Source organism: Fukomys damarensis, unplaced genomic scaffold, assembly GCF_012274545.1.
Source record: "Fukomys damarensis isolate Sample0158 unplaced genomic scaffold, DMR_v1.0_HiC HiC_scaffold_25, whole genome shotgun sequence".
NCBI lineage: Eukaryota > Metazoa > Chordata > Mammalia > Rodentia > Bathyergidae > Fukomys > Fukomys damarensis.
The window spans coordinates 1,907,221-1,920,411 of NW_022900937.1; positions in this window are offsets into that span (position 1 = coordinate 1,907,221).

Sequence of the window (13,191 nt, forward strand, 5' to 3'; positions counted from 1 at the left end):
TATATGTTAAATCCCAGCCATCATTTTGTATGGACAAAAACTTAAACACATTATATGCTGATCATGGAACCCGAGCCCCAAGCTTGCCTGTCCTTGCTTGTGTTAACTTTTCACACAGGGCTGCTGAAGACCTTGAGGAACAAAAGCCATCGTCCCATAATGGTCCACTACAAAATTCACTTGGTACTATCAGGTTCATTCATCAAAATCGCTGGGATTTGAAGCTGAATATTGCCTTGTGGAAATACCCTCAGAGACCTGTTTACAACAAATATGCTGAAGTATTTTATTCTACTTTTTAAGAAAAAGCAAAAATAGAGAAGGACAATATCAGCAAGTCCTAACATTTTTCTTCCTTCACTAAATGAACAAATTAGGACAAAAAATCAGGCAAATTATCATGCCAAGAGTTTCTCCTAAGAAGTTTATGAGACAAAAATCTCTCAGCTTTACTTTGTTAAATACACAAACACTGGATTACTGTGAAGGAAAAACGTGTATGAGAAATTAGAGTCATGCAAAATGGTGAAATATTTATACAAACCATATCCTTCTTTCATGTGTGTTTTTATTGTAAGATGATAGTTCTTTTACAGGCTTTTTCTAAACAATTAAGATTAAGCAATAATTGCGTTGACTGATGAGTATTTTTTTCTACATAGAGACATGCAAAACTATTAAAGTGATAGAGAATTGTGATCAGAAATTTTATATCTCCTATAAAGTGAAATTAATATTTGTTCCTTTAAATTCATGGATAGCTAAATCCATGATCCCATAACCAAATATCTACTCATTTTAAACTAGTGAATATATATCATTTAGATATAATAACTTAATTATTATGGGTTATATTTTATCTACACATGTCTAAGCTGTGGTACACCAAAATGAACATCAGGCATCCCTCTCAGGACAGAGGCTAACAGAGATAGTCAGCATATTTACATTATATGTAACTTCTTTCTCCATAAATAAGATGGCATTAGATATGCATAGCTCACGGTATTTGGTAGGTGGTGTTGAGTCTCAAAAGACACTATTTTCCTTTGGTTTCTAACTTTTCTAGGAAACATATGGGACTTACAAATGATATAAGTATTATTTCATGACTCAGGGCACTTTAGAAATTTGTTTTAGCAGTATATTTCTAAAATTTGATAATATATAGGATTAATAAAATGCTAAAGTAAAATACACTCATCACACACACTTATATAAAAAATTATCATCAAAATTCACGGCCCTTAAATATCATAACCATTTTATGTCAAGTAGCATGATATTACGGTATGTTTATATCGGTCAGTGTTCCACAGATTGAGAGACACTGTGAATCAGTATCAATTTATCCACTGAAATGGAAACATATAGACCTCTCCATCCTGGCTTTGCCAGTCACAGTCACCAATATACACATCAAAAGTAGCAATTATTTTAACAAACATTTTAAAAGCAATATATTTTACTATCAGTTGAGTTTAATATGTATTACATAAACTTAACTGAATGTTATGTATAATGATTTTGTTGTTATAAGAGCATTTAACAAAATGTTCCAGCATATGTGTAATTTTATACAAGATTTTCCTTTGGAAAATATTGATGCCTTTCTTCGGTGTTATTAAAATTTTGTGGCAATTTAACATTATCTTCCGAACTTGCACTCCTCATGCCTGATGACAGCAGTCACCGCTTTTATGCCACTTTCATCTTCAAAGCTCTTTCTTTACTGAAATTAACTGACGGCCACCAGTGATATTTCTAGGGAAATTGCATCTGTGAATGTTTTCCTGCTGGAGGGAAGTTAGTGTGCATACGCAACAGGTGCCAGAGCCTTTACCAGGTCCCAGGGCCCTAGGAGTCCTTTGCCTCTAGCACATTATGAAAAAGTATTATCTATTATAGCTTAAAACAGATAAAAATCACTTACTTCAATCTTTCCTCATATTTTCCAGACTGAAAAAAATTGCGAGCTTAAAAAATCAATGGCTAAGTCAAGAAACCTAATGAATTAGTGTCAAGGCCAAATTGATTAACTACTAATAGTTTATTGCTTTTTATGGAGCTCTAACAATGTGCTAGGCATGCCACCAAACACTGCACCTGGATTAGCATGTATAGCCCTTCACCCTGTGGTCATAATAGAAGCACCCTGACTAATATTTTAAATAAGTTTTTGAGGATAGAATGTTAAAGATGTGGTTTTCCTCAACACAAATCATAATCTCATTATAGGGAAGTATTTAGAAATTTTTCAATTTATACATTGCATTTTACTTATGTTTCTATGCAGTTTTCCACTGTAGAATATCCAAAGCATTTGTTCTTTACTTCTAATAACAAAAAAATTAAATTAGAGGTTTCTATTTCAGGGCAGTGCAAAAGTTTCTTCAAACAATAATCATGAAACCTATGGTACTGTGGAGTCCACTTAAAGAGATCTATGCACAGTAAACTTCAAGCTGTTTAAACACCTCCCAGAGGCCGGGCAGGACCAACTATCTTCCCTTCCTGTCCAAGACTATTTTCTTCTTATTGGCAAAAAAAAAAAAAAAAAAAAAAAAATCAGTTGTCATAGTCAATTTAATTTTTTTCACTGAAATTAATTCTCTAGGATAAATGTTTACTTCCTTCCTCCTGTTCTGGATGGCAAATATTTCTCATCACAAAAGTAGTCTTTTGCAAAGAAAAAGAATAGAAGTTTATATTTTTCTGGCCCTAAAAGTTCCTAAAGCCAAACTATAGCCCTATAGACGAATTTGCTGATCTTGTCTTGTTTTTGAATGAACATTGATAGAATCCAACAGAACTCAGCATGGATAAGACTATGTTGGCAGAAAGAGACATAAAAATATCTTTTACAGGGGTAGGGGGAAGAATAAGAACCAAGACATATCACGTAAAGGTACAAGATCCCAATAATAAATGCAACTGTATTGTTTGCTTTAAATGTACCAGTAAATTTAATGAGGAAAAATAAAAATAAAAATCTCCTATAACTAAAAGAATAGACTGCACTACAAGAAAATACAAGAAGCTCATTTAATGCCAATAATGATAACATCAATGATTTCAGAATTTTTAAATCTTCCTGAAACCAGACAAAAATTGCATATTAAAAAAATATAAAGTCATTGCCTCTCGGAGAATAATTTACTGCCTTGAAAATACTCAGTTAGTTTCTCTCCTCAAATCCATATACTCAAAATTATCAAACATAAATGTCCGAATTTACCTAACAAAGTTGTCAGATCGCCTTACGAAATGCACCACCGATTTCCTCTGCCACCCGTCAAAATGAGGACGCACTGACCCCAGCTCTTGCTGCTGCTGGGCTTTTCCCTGCTGCAGCCCTACTGATCTCTCTGCTCACTCCTTGGTCTTCCCATCTTGAAAGCCCATCCCTACTCCGCACCTTGATGCTGTGCTTCTTTCTCGGTTGCTTCTGTTTTCTTTAACTCTTTCCTCTTTCCAGCCTTGCCTCTGTCCTTGCCATTCTTGCATTTTTTACCACAGCATTCTCTCTTCTAACAGCATCTGCTTCTCGGGTCTCAAGTACTGACAACTGAGGTGGCCTTGTGAAGGTGGCAAGACTTCTCTATTGCTTTGCTGTTTGTTTGATGTATTTGTAGAGCCAGTTTAAAATTGTTTTGAGAAACTCAATTTAATTTTAAAAAGGGGTGAATTGTAGCTAGAAGTTAAACAAGGGATACTAAACATAAGGAAAGTTATAGGTCATGAAATAATACTATCCTACTTAGTGGATAAGTTGTAAGACTAGAGAGGAGGAACTCTAATATTATTTTATCAGACATATCACTAAAAAGAATATAAAAATGAACTCAAAATTTAGAATATCTCATTTAACTCAGTGCACTGAAATGAGATGGATGATAGATAGGTGACAGGCAGATAAATAGATTGAAAAAATGCAGACATCCCTTTCCATTTACTATAGATAAACATCATTTCCCTCCTAAAGCGTCCTAATGGAGAGAACGAGGCTACAGAAGCACAGAAGGGCGGATGACTGGGACTCTAAGTGTCGAGGAGGGAAGAGTCCTGGGCATGTGGAGTAGTTTGTTTACCCTGCCCTGAGTCATTCTCAGAGATCCCGTCTTCTACTCTGGGGATAAGGAGCTAAGCGAAGAGTCCACAGAGCAAATTAAAATGGGGGTGACTTTATAACACCCAGCTCAGTGCTTCCTCACACTAAGCAGGTCCCTTCTCTGGACCGCATGCGTGCGTGCACACACACACACACCCAGAGTGTAACGGCTGAGGTGTGCGGTGGTAAAGCTAGCACGGATGGGTGGGCGCTGGTTCAGGGCCGAATGAACCGCGTGACAGGCAGGGCTATGATCAAGGCAGAGGCGGTGAGGCTTGGTGCTCACACAGAGCGCGGGCAGAGTCAGAAACAGGAACCAGAGGTGACAACCAGTGAGACAGACATGGGGCACTTCAGCCGAACACCCCATCGGCGAGCCCCATGAGATTTCCATGAATCCCTACCCCGAGTGCCACTTCCCCAAACCTGCCTCCTTGAAATCCAGCAATTCCTGCCTAGGGTATAAGCCAGAGGCATCCATACGTTGAAATACTGGATAGAAAAAAATGTTATTAAAAATACTTGAGACTGGGAAAGTCTTACAGTACAGTTGAGAGAGGGTAGAGTGTGAACTCAGCTGTGTTTGAAAAACACAGTCTCAGACACTTAAAGCAGTGGGGCAGGAATGGCCATTCACCAACCCACAGACTGGCTGGCAAAGACCACAGCACGCAGCGAAAGAGTTTATTTTGCTTGTGTTTTTCAACTTAATAAATTAAATGTCTATTTAAACATGCCATGCGCCTCAAAACCGTAAAGTGCTCTGCGGCTGTGGGTGTGGATCCCTGGAGACCAGACTGGTAGTCAGTTCGTGCTCAGTCACTGAGACCACCACCAGCCACACCCCGCCAACCACCGTGCCCTCCGAACAGCATGCGGCTTTGAATTCTGCTCATCCCTGGCCATCTGTATCTTAACGTGTATGCGCAGCGAGCCACAGTCAAGAGCAGGCAACATAAGAAAACCTATGCTGAAATGCTAGTTAATGAGAAACAGACAGAAGAGAGGGAGGAGGAGATAATATTCCGAATCTGCTTCAAGATGATTTCTACCAGGTGCATATGCTAACCTCCTCTGATCGAAATGTCTGCTGTTTCCCAAACCAGAGAAAATATTGGAACAATTCAATCATATTGACTTTCACTTATTGGAAATGGAGAATCCCTATCTGTATAGATTTTTTGAGTGGGGCTTGAAAGTAAGTATCCTAACACTTTTCCTCTCTATTTCATCATTGGATTCAAGCTCATAATTGTTTTTTAAAGTGGATTTACTTTTAAGTGCAAAGGGCAAGACTTGGAAATGTTAGCTAATGAGAACGTATGTAATCTCTTTTGGGTACCATAAGAGGGGATTTAAATTGATATTTAATATATATTGGCTTCAGAACTATTATGTTATTCAAATATTTATTTGTCAACAGAACATATTTGTTCTTACACAATGGAAGTAAGTTAAGAATATATTTCTCTTGGCAAGACTGCTTAACATGAAACTTTTGCTCTTAATCCATATAAAGAAAGAATTGGATAAATGATCTTTTAAGGTCTGTCCTTGCTCCAAAATTCTGTGATTATTATGAAAAAGGACCAGGTGCAGCGAACCCACACTTGCCTAGATTCCAAATACAATTGTATGTGTGTATACATCTTACCAAATTCATTCTTCATGGTGTAAGCAACACTGAAGAGGTCATCTTTAAATATCAACCAACCATAAAGAGATCATCTAATATTAAATTAAAAATGTGCTATATCCTGCAGATTTTAATTTGATTTAAATTAGTATTATTATTTAGTTTAATTTTCAGCATAGTTTTTAGATGCATGAAAGTGCCATATGTGACTCCAACAACATCTTAGCAGCCTCCTGTTCCTCGTTTCTCCAGTATTTAGACCCCAGAGGGAGCCAACCTCTACTTCTGCAGTTGGTTCATTAAATATCTTCCTATCTATAAAGATACTCTTTTCATACTACCTGTGTCCCATCCAGATTTTATATCGTATTGTGTTTGAAACCATAGCCTGGGTTTACAATTGGACGCTAAGACAATGTCCACATCTCAAGCATGGAATGCACTCAGATCTTTTAACTTTCTGCACCATATTCTGGCTTTCCAAGACATGTTTATGGCTGCCCCATTTTTTAAACACTGTAGGCAGGGATTTAGCTCAGTGGTGGAACCACCTGCCTCGCAAGCTCAAGGACCCGAGTTCAATCCCTAGTGCCAAAAACAAACAAACAAACAAACAAAACTTACTTAGTATTTTCTGTTGTCTTTGTTAATGAAAATCTAAATTCTATCAATTGTCGAGAGGTATTAAGATATATGGTACAGTCAGCTTCTTAAAGACCATCCTCAAATCTGGATGAAATGCTCCCCACACGAGCTTCGTGGCCCTTGGCTTTCACTTCTCCCTTGAGTCACATCCCATTTCCTGGATCATGGTTTAAGTGTAGGCAGGTGATAGACAGATAAATACCAATGTCGATGTAGAGTAATAACAAAGCATAATTGATCTAGGGTACCATGATTTCTTGTCCAAGGTAGTACCAGGTGTCTGATATCTACACCAGTGTTTCTGTTATTACTAGAATATAATTTATACATCTATCTATGGATATATATTCTTTTCCTTTTCTCTTTAATTCCTATAATTTTGTCTATTCACACTTTCTCGCCAACTCTCACACATAGCCTCAATTTTATCCCCTTTTCAAGCCTCCTGAGTAACCATTGTTGACATGATATCTTGTTTCCTGTGCCAAAATAAACACTGACATACATGCACACACAGACACAACCATTCAAGTGGCAGAATATGACAGCATTAGATTTACAAAGGAGATCAAATTATAAAGACCTCAGTGAATTTTGCTTTCACAGATGACATACTGGAAAATTCTCCCTAACACATATTTAATGGCTGCCTAATATTTCATAGTATTGATGTGCTGCTACTTATTCCTCTGTTTCTGGGCATTTCCTTAGTATTTAATTATCAACTCAACCCCCACGATGTTGGCAGTTCTGAGCTAGTGATATTCTCATTCCTATTTTGAAGATAATATTAATTAAAAGTCTCAATTTGTCTTGATAAATTATAATATGATTCTGTTTTAGGTATAAACTGCCCACCATAAGTTTCATGTACTCATTATTTTATGTATTCATTGTTTCATAAACTATCCTCCAAACATTTCATGGGGCATGGGTTAGAGCATGAGGGTGCTATATTAGTAGATTCATCCACAAAAAGTCATGGCTTAATGCCGTGAGGAGGCCGGGCTTTCGGAAGCAAATCTCTGAAAATGCACCTCTGAGGCGCAGGTCTCCCCGCTGCTCCTCTCTCTCTCTCTCTCTCTCTCTCTCTCTCTCTCTCTCTCTGCTTCCTCCCTGCCAATGGGTGAACAGCTTTTCTCCAGTGAACCCTTCTTCATGGCATTTATACCCAGGAGACAGCCAACCATGGACTGAATCCCCCAAACCTTGACCCAAGTATAGACTCTTTCTTTCAGTTGTGACTGTTGAGTATTTCGTCCCAGTAATGAGAACACCTGAAACTTCTCCTTAGGAGAAGGAGGAACTACAGAGTCAACACTTTGTAAATAAAGCATTTACTATTTTTCTCTTGTTTCACAATTTCTACTCTAGGAAGTAAGGCAGTTAATCACTTGGCATTAAAGATACAACTATACTTTGCCTAACATTCACACACTTAGACTCTGGGTTCCACGTTTGTGCAGCTGCGTACTAACTCCATGGCCTTTGACAAATTTTTTAAACATACTCTGCCTCAAGATGAAGGTAATATTATTTTCCTCATGGGACTATGGAGAGAATAAATGAATTTTACACATGTAAAATGCACAGAATAGTGGCCAGCTCACAGCAATAGATGAGTAAGATTGCTACCTGGCGTCACTGTTACTCCATTTTTATGTGTTTGTTCAGGTAAATAAGATTCCAGCAAAATTGGTTAGAGTGCCTGGAGATAATTTTCAGTCTCCTCTAATTGTATGTGCTGGAAAAGAACTTTCAACATTCAAAATAGCTTATAATTAAAAGAACATCAAATGGCTCCTGTTACAGGTCCATGAACAAAAGTGAAATTCCCAAAGAGGTTGTAAGTTTTCAGCACTCCGACTAAAAAATGAGAAATAGCTGGAAGTCCTTCTCTGAGGCTTAACTGAGGGAAAGGGCAGCGTTTTGTTTACATCCCTTGCCATTCTGCATATGAAAATGCAGCTGGAAGTCTGTTCCTTTCTGTCCTCAAACTAAGTATGTTTAAGGACAATAGCTGCTTGGAATATTCAGACCTCTGCATGAAAAGAGGACAAGAAATTCCAGTAAACAGGGGAATAATCTTTTTTGTGGTTGATTGCCTAAAATCCGCCAACGTTTTAAAATGTGTAATGAACAAAAGACACCTCCGGTGCAATTCCACGAATGAGAAGGGATTGGTGATGCGGGAGCTGAGAGGCTGGGAACACTCCTTCCACGTACGGAGGGAGTCGCGAAGTCTTCAGAGACCCTTCTGAAGTACTGCATGGTTTTCCCCTCTCTGGGGCCCCAGGGTCTTTTCTGGCCCCTTTCTGTGTGCCCAAGCCAGATGCCTGAACTCCACAGATGATGCGCTTCTTAGTCAGGAGCTTTCCGGACGCGGAGAAGGCAGCACTGATTACCGATCCTCACGCTTCAGTTCAAACTCACCACTTCCCACTTAGCGCTCTGTCCACCAACCAGAAAATAATTTGTTTGAGCCACCGAGGCTTACAGTTCTTTATTCTTTATCCTTGATTTTCAGAGAGCCCCCCCCCCGCCACTGCCACCAGTGACCCTCACTAACAGTAAGGAGCAGTGGAAAAGGACAAAACTGTGATGTGGTGCTTACTTTTAGCAACTGTACTAAAGCTTCTGCAGTGCTGGCCCTTGATCCAGCAGCTCATGTAGGCTCAGCATTCGGCAGTGCAAGGCAGCTTTAATCTAATTCTCACTTCATTTTTCCCCCTGGCTTTCTCCTTAAGACAATTCTCAGGGAAGAGAGAGAGAGAGAGAGAGAGAGACAGAGACGGAGAGAGTGTGTGTCCCAGGCCTGGCTTGTCTCACTACTAAAAGGCACTGCTAATTACCATGGCTGTAATTCTTGATCCGCCCAAATGCAGGTACACAATTACTTTACTTGGGGGCAGTCTCTGCTTAACCCCTGCTCCCTTTTGCCACCTCTTCAGCACGTTCCCTCTTCTTCAACAGCAGTTATCTCTCGATGGTAATAACTCACTTGCTGCCCAAGAAAAAGCACGCCCCGGGAGGCATCCAGGTGAGAAGCACAGGCAGGAAGGAGCCCTTGTCCCAAATGGCGTGGGGTGGATGGTGACTTACCAGGAATAAGAAAAGGAAATCCAGTGTGTTTCATTCTGGCTTTTTCAAAATCTTCCTGGTGTTTAAACCCACAACAGTGGATGTAAGGTAGCAGCAATTTGGTAACTTTCCCATCAAGTAATAAGTGCTTTTAAAATCCAGAGAAGTCTTAGTCTACTTTAGAATTGAGCTAATTTTTTAATTGGATGCATAACATTTGGCTCATCAGAGCTATGTATTGCCCATAGGAGAATGATTTACATGTCTGTTCAGCCTATCTACACATCTTAAACGAACTTACCATCCTGAGAGAAATGCTCCACCAGCCAAAAGAAAGCACAATCCATTATTTTGCTGAATAGAGTAACTACTCGGTGACCTTCTATTATGACTAATGAAAAAGTGTTTCAGGGGGTCTTTTTACACTTAAATTGGCAATGGCTGCCCTATCAAATTTATACCAAGTTCTTTTTCCAATCCTCTCTTTTTAAAAAAATATCTGAATTATCACATATGTAAAAGTCAAAGGGGGAAAGGTGTGAGGTTCATCCTAATACATCAAAAAATAGACCTATTCTCACTAACTCCACTTCGCCCACCTGCTCCAAACACAAGTGCCCTGGGCCTGAATTACTACCCCAACCTATTGATGTTCTGGCCATTCTACCTAGCTTCCAGACAGGATGAGCTGCTTAATTTGTAGGGCTTAGCAAAATGAATACAGAGCCCTTTGTTCAAAGATGGGGGCAGAGTACCCACTGAAGATATGCAATTATCCAAACTTTTCCTTTTTTCTTGGTCTTTCTTTTCAGTGTTATGGGGTTTTCTACTTGTTGCTTCTACTATCCTCCATCCAAGAATACGGGGTATTTCCTGGTGAGCAGGGACCCTCACAGTGACCCAGAAGACTCTCACCTAGGACTCAGTGTGTGTGGCCCTGTGCTGCTGAACTCTCCCCAAGGAGGAGTAGAGAAAAGCCTTGTGAATGGCTAGGGGGAAGGGGATCCATCTCCTCTTCCTGGGGGCCTGCAGCCCCATGGGATGGATGAGAGACCCCCAAGGGAGCAGAGGAAATTCCTAACCTTTCCTGTGCCCCAGGAAACCAATCGAGAAGGTCTTAAATTAGCAGACATTTGACTACAGTTTGATTTTGTTTTTTAAAAATTTGGTGTTTTTACCATTTTCAATCCAGTTTTTTCTTTGCTCAATCAATAAATCTCCGATTAAAATATATTAGAAAAGTTGGAAAAAAAGGAGAATATGAACATGAAACATAATATGTTCCAAAAAATGCACAAATATTTTTATAAACACTTGATAGTGTATTATAAAATTAATTGTAATGGAATCTCTTGAATGATATTCGATGATGATTCTAAATTATTTTCTAAGGCTCTACACATTTTTAAACATAATCACACAAGTCTCAGCTATCTCCAAAAATGTGTCATTAGAGTACAGTTTAGAATTTTGAATTCAAACTTTGCATTACAGGTCACTGTTGAGTTAAGAACCAGTTGTCCAGCTTCTTCACAATTCTGTGTGGAAGGAGAACACTCTGGAGAGTCTGCTACTTGTGCTGAGCTCCCCTTTCCTGCTTCCTGGTGAAAGGACACAGGGCCTGTGTTCTGTGCCCAGTCCTGGGGAGCTGCCCACTGCGGACACCTTCAGAGCAGAATGCTGTCCTGCAGCTGGGAGAGGGTGACAGACGCCAGGACCCTGAAGGGCACGGAAGGCAGCAAAGTAAGAGTCCTGGTGCGCTCTCACTGGCGACACTCAGAGTGGACCACATGCAGACGATGCGAGCCGCTCTCCTTGGAATCCTGCACAGAAAGGTTTCCTGGAAGCTAATGGGACTCTGTTGCCTGAACTGTCCGCAAAAAGGGAATTATCAGAGCGGCAAACAGAACAGTCCCAGGTCCCAGGAGAGAGGCTTCATGCGATACACAGGGGGCTGTGGAAATCCCTGCTGGAGGACGGGGCAGGGGACAAAGGCCACAGCAGGTGGAGGGGAGGAGAGAAGAGGGTGTCAGAATGGCTTTCTGTGTACCTCTTTGTCTCTTTTCAATGATTCGATCTCGTCAGTCTTGCTGTCTTTTTAGCTATTTACCTTTACCAGAACTTCATTATATATTTCATGTGCTATAACACCAAAAAATGACATTCTGATTTCGACATTGAGATATTGCTTGTGATTAAAAGTGAAGTTGTATTTGTCTTTCCTTAAGGTGACCAGAAGAGTAATAGAATATGCTGGGATTCACATTCAGGAACCAGCACAGTAAGAGAAGTTTTTCTAAAAACAGGCTCAATGACACCCACAAGCCAGCTTATTTAATCAGCTTATTTATGGTTGGTTACGTATGGTTATCCAAAGCTCAGCAAAGGACTGGGCATAGTGGAAAAAAACAAGGACTTCTAAATAAAGCAGCCCAACTTTAACTCTGTCCTCCCCGTAATAGGTACACAACCTTAAATAAACTCCCTAACTACGGTTTCCACTTTCCTGTCCTATGAATGCTGAATCTTGAAATACAAAATTCTGACTCATGCCTAGTTATTCCTTTGTACAGTGTCTGATACACTAGACTGCATAAATACTTTATGTGCATAAGTGAGAGAAGGAATCTGACTTCTCACCTATTAAAACAAGAAATCCTTACTAACCCTGCATCAGGTAGCTGGGTAGGTGGAGAGAGTTAAACTCCAAAGACAGCCAAAAACAACTAAGTTTTTTAGCCAGATAAAAGCTGTCCATCAACTTACATAAAAATCCTCACACCATTCAGAGAAATGAATACTCAGAAGTACTTACTCCCTGGGAAGATATTTTTCTGGAAATCCTTTTCTGAACATAAGCATAAAAGTCTGTGTTTATGTGTTTTTTAAAAACTCAGATTTGACTTTCTGTAAATTTGGATGGTACAACAGTTTGAAAAACAGCAAAATTTATTGAATAATCTCCTTACACGTTGCCTGAAAAGTAATTATTCAGGGGTAAAGTCTCACTTTGCCTAGAAAAGAAGCAGCTAACAAGTAATGGCAAGACACCTCGAGAAGTAAAGTTCTGTGCCAGGGTAGATAATGATTTTTATTATAGAACTTCTAACTGGAGAGCTGTAAGAAATCAAATTTGATACATCAAAAGTATATTGTCAGACTTTACCTAGAAACATTTTATTTTGCATATTCAAATGGTCACAGGTCCTTGAAAGTTGGCCCAGGGGATTCCATGCAGGATAAGAAGACAAAGGAAGGATAAAGTCTGGGAGTCGCAGAGGAAATGCCAGCCTTGTCTTTAGAGTCGATCAATGGGCTCCACATCCTGGCGTCCTATGGGAACTTGAACTTCTATTTGTCAGAAATCTCCAATTCTAAGAGAATTCTAACATTTCAATTTTTATCTGAAATTTTTCAAATTTAAAAAAATGTTATGTGAGCCAAATCAAATAAGCTTTGGTCTGTGTAAGAACACACATCTTAAAGTTTGTTTTTCTTGTTTTCCAGTTAAATGCTAGTGATGTTCACAGAGAGAAGAAAGGAATGATCATTCATAAGTCTAACCTGTTATCAACCATCATAACGGTTGCATGAACAGTATCACAGAGAAATGGACCCTCTTTTCCTGGCTTCTTTCCTTTTTTCATTCCTTCTCTCTCCTTTCTTTACCTTTTAACTGGTTGGATTTTGCTCCAACTCCCTATTACTCTCAACGCTG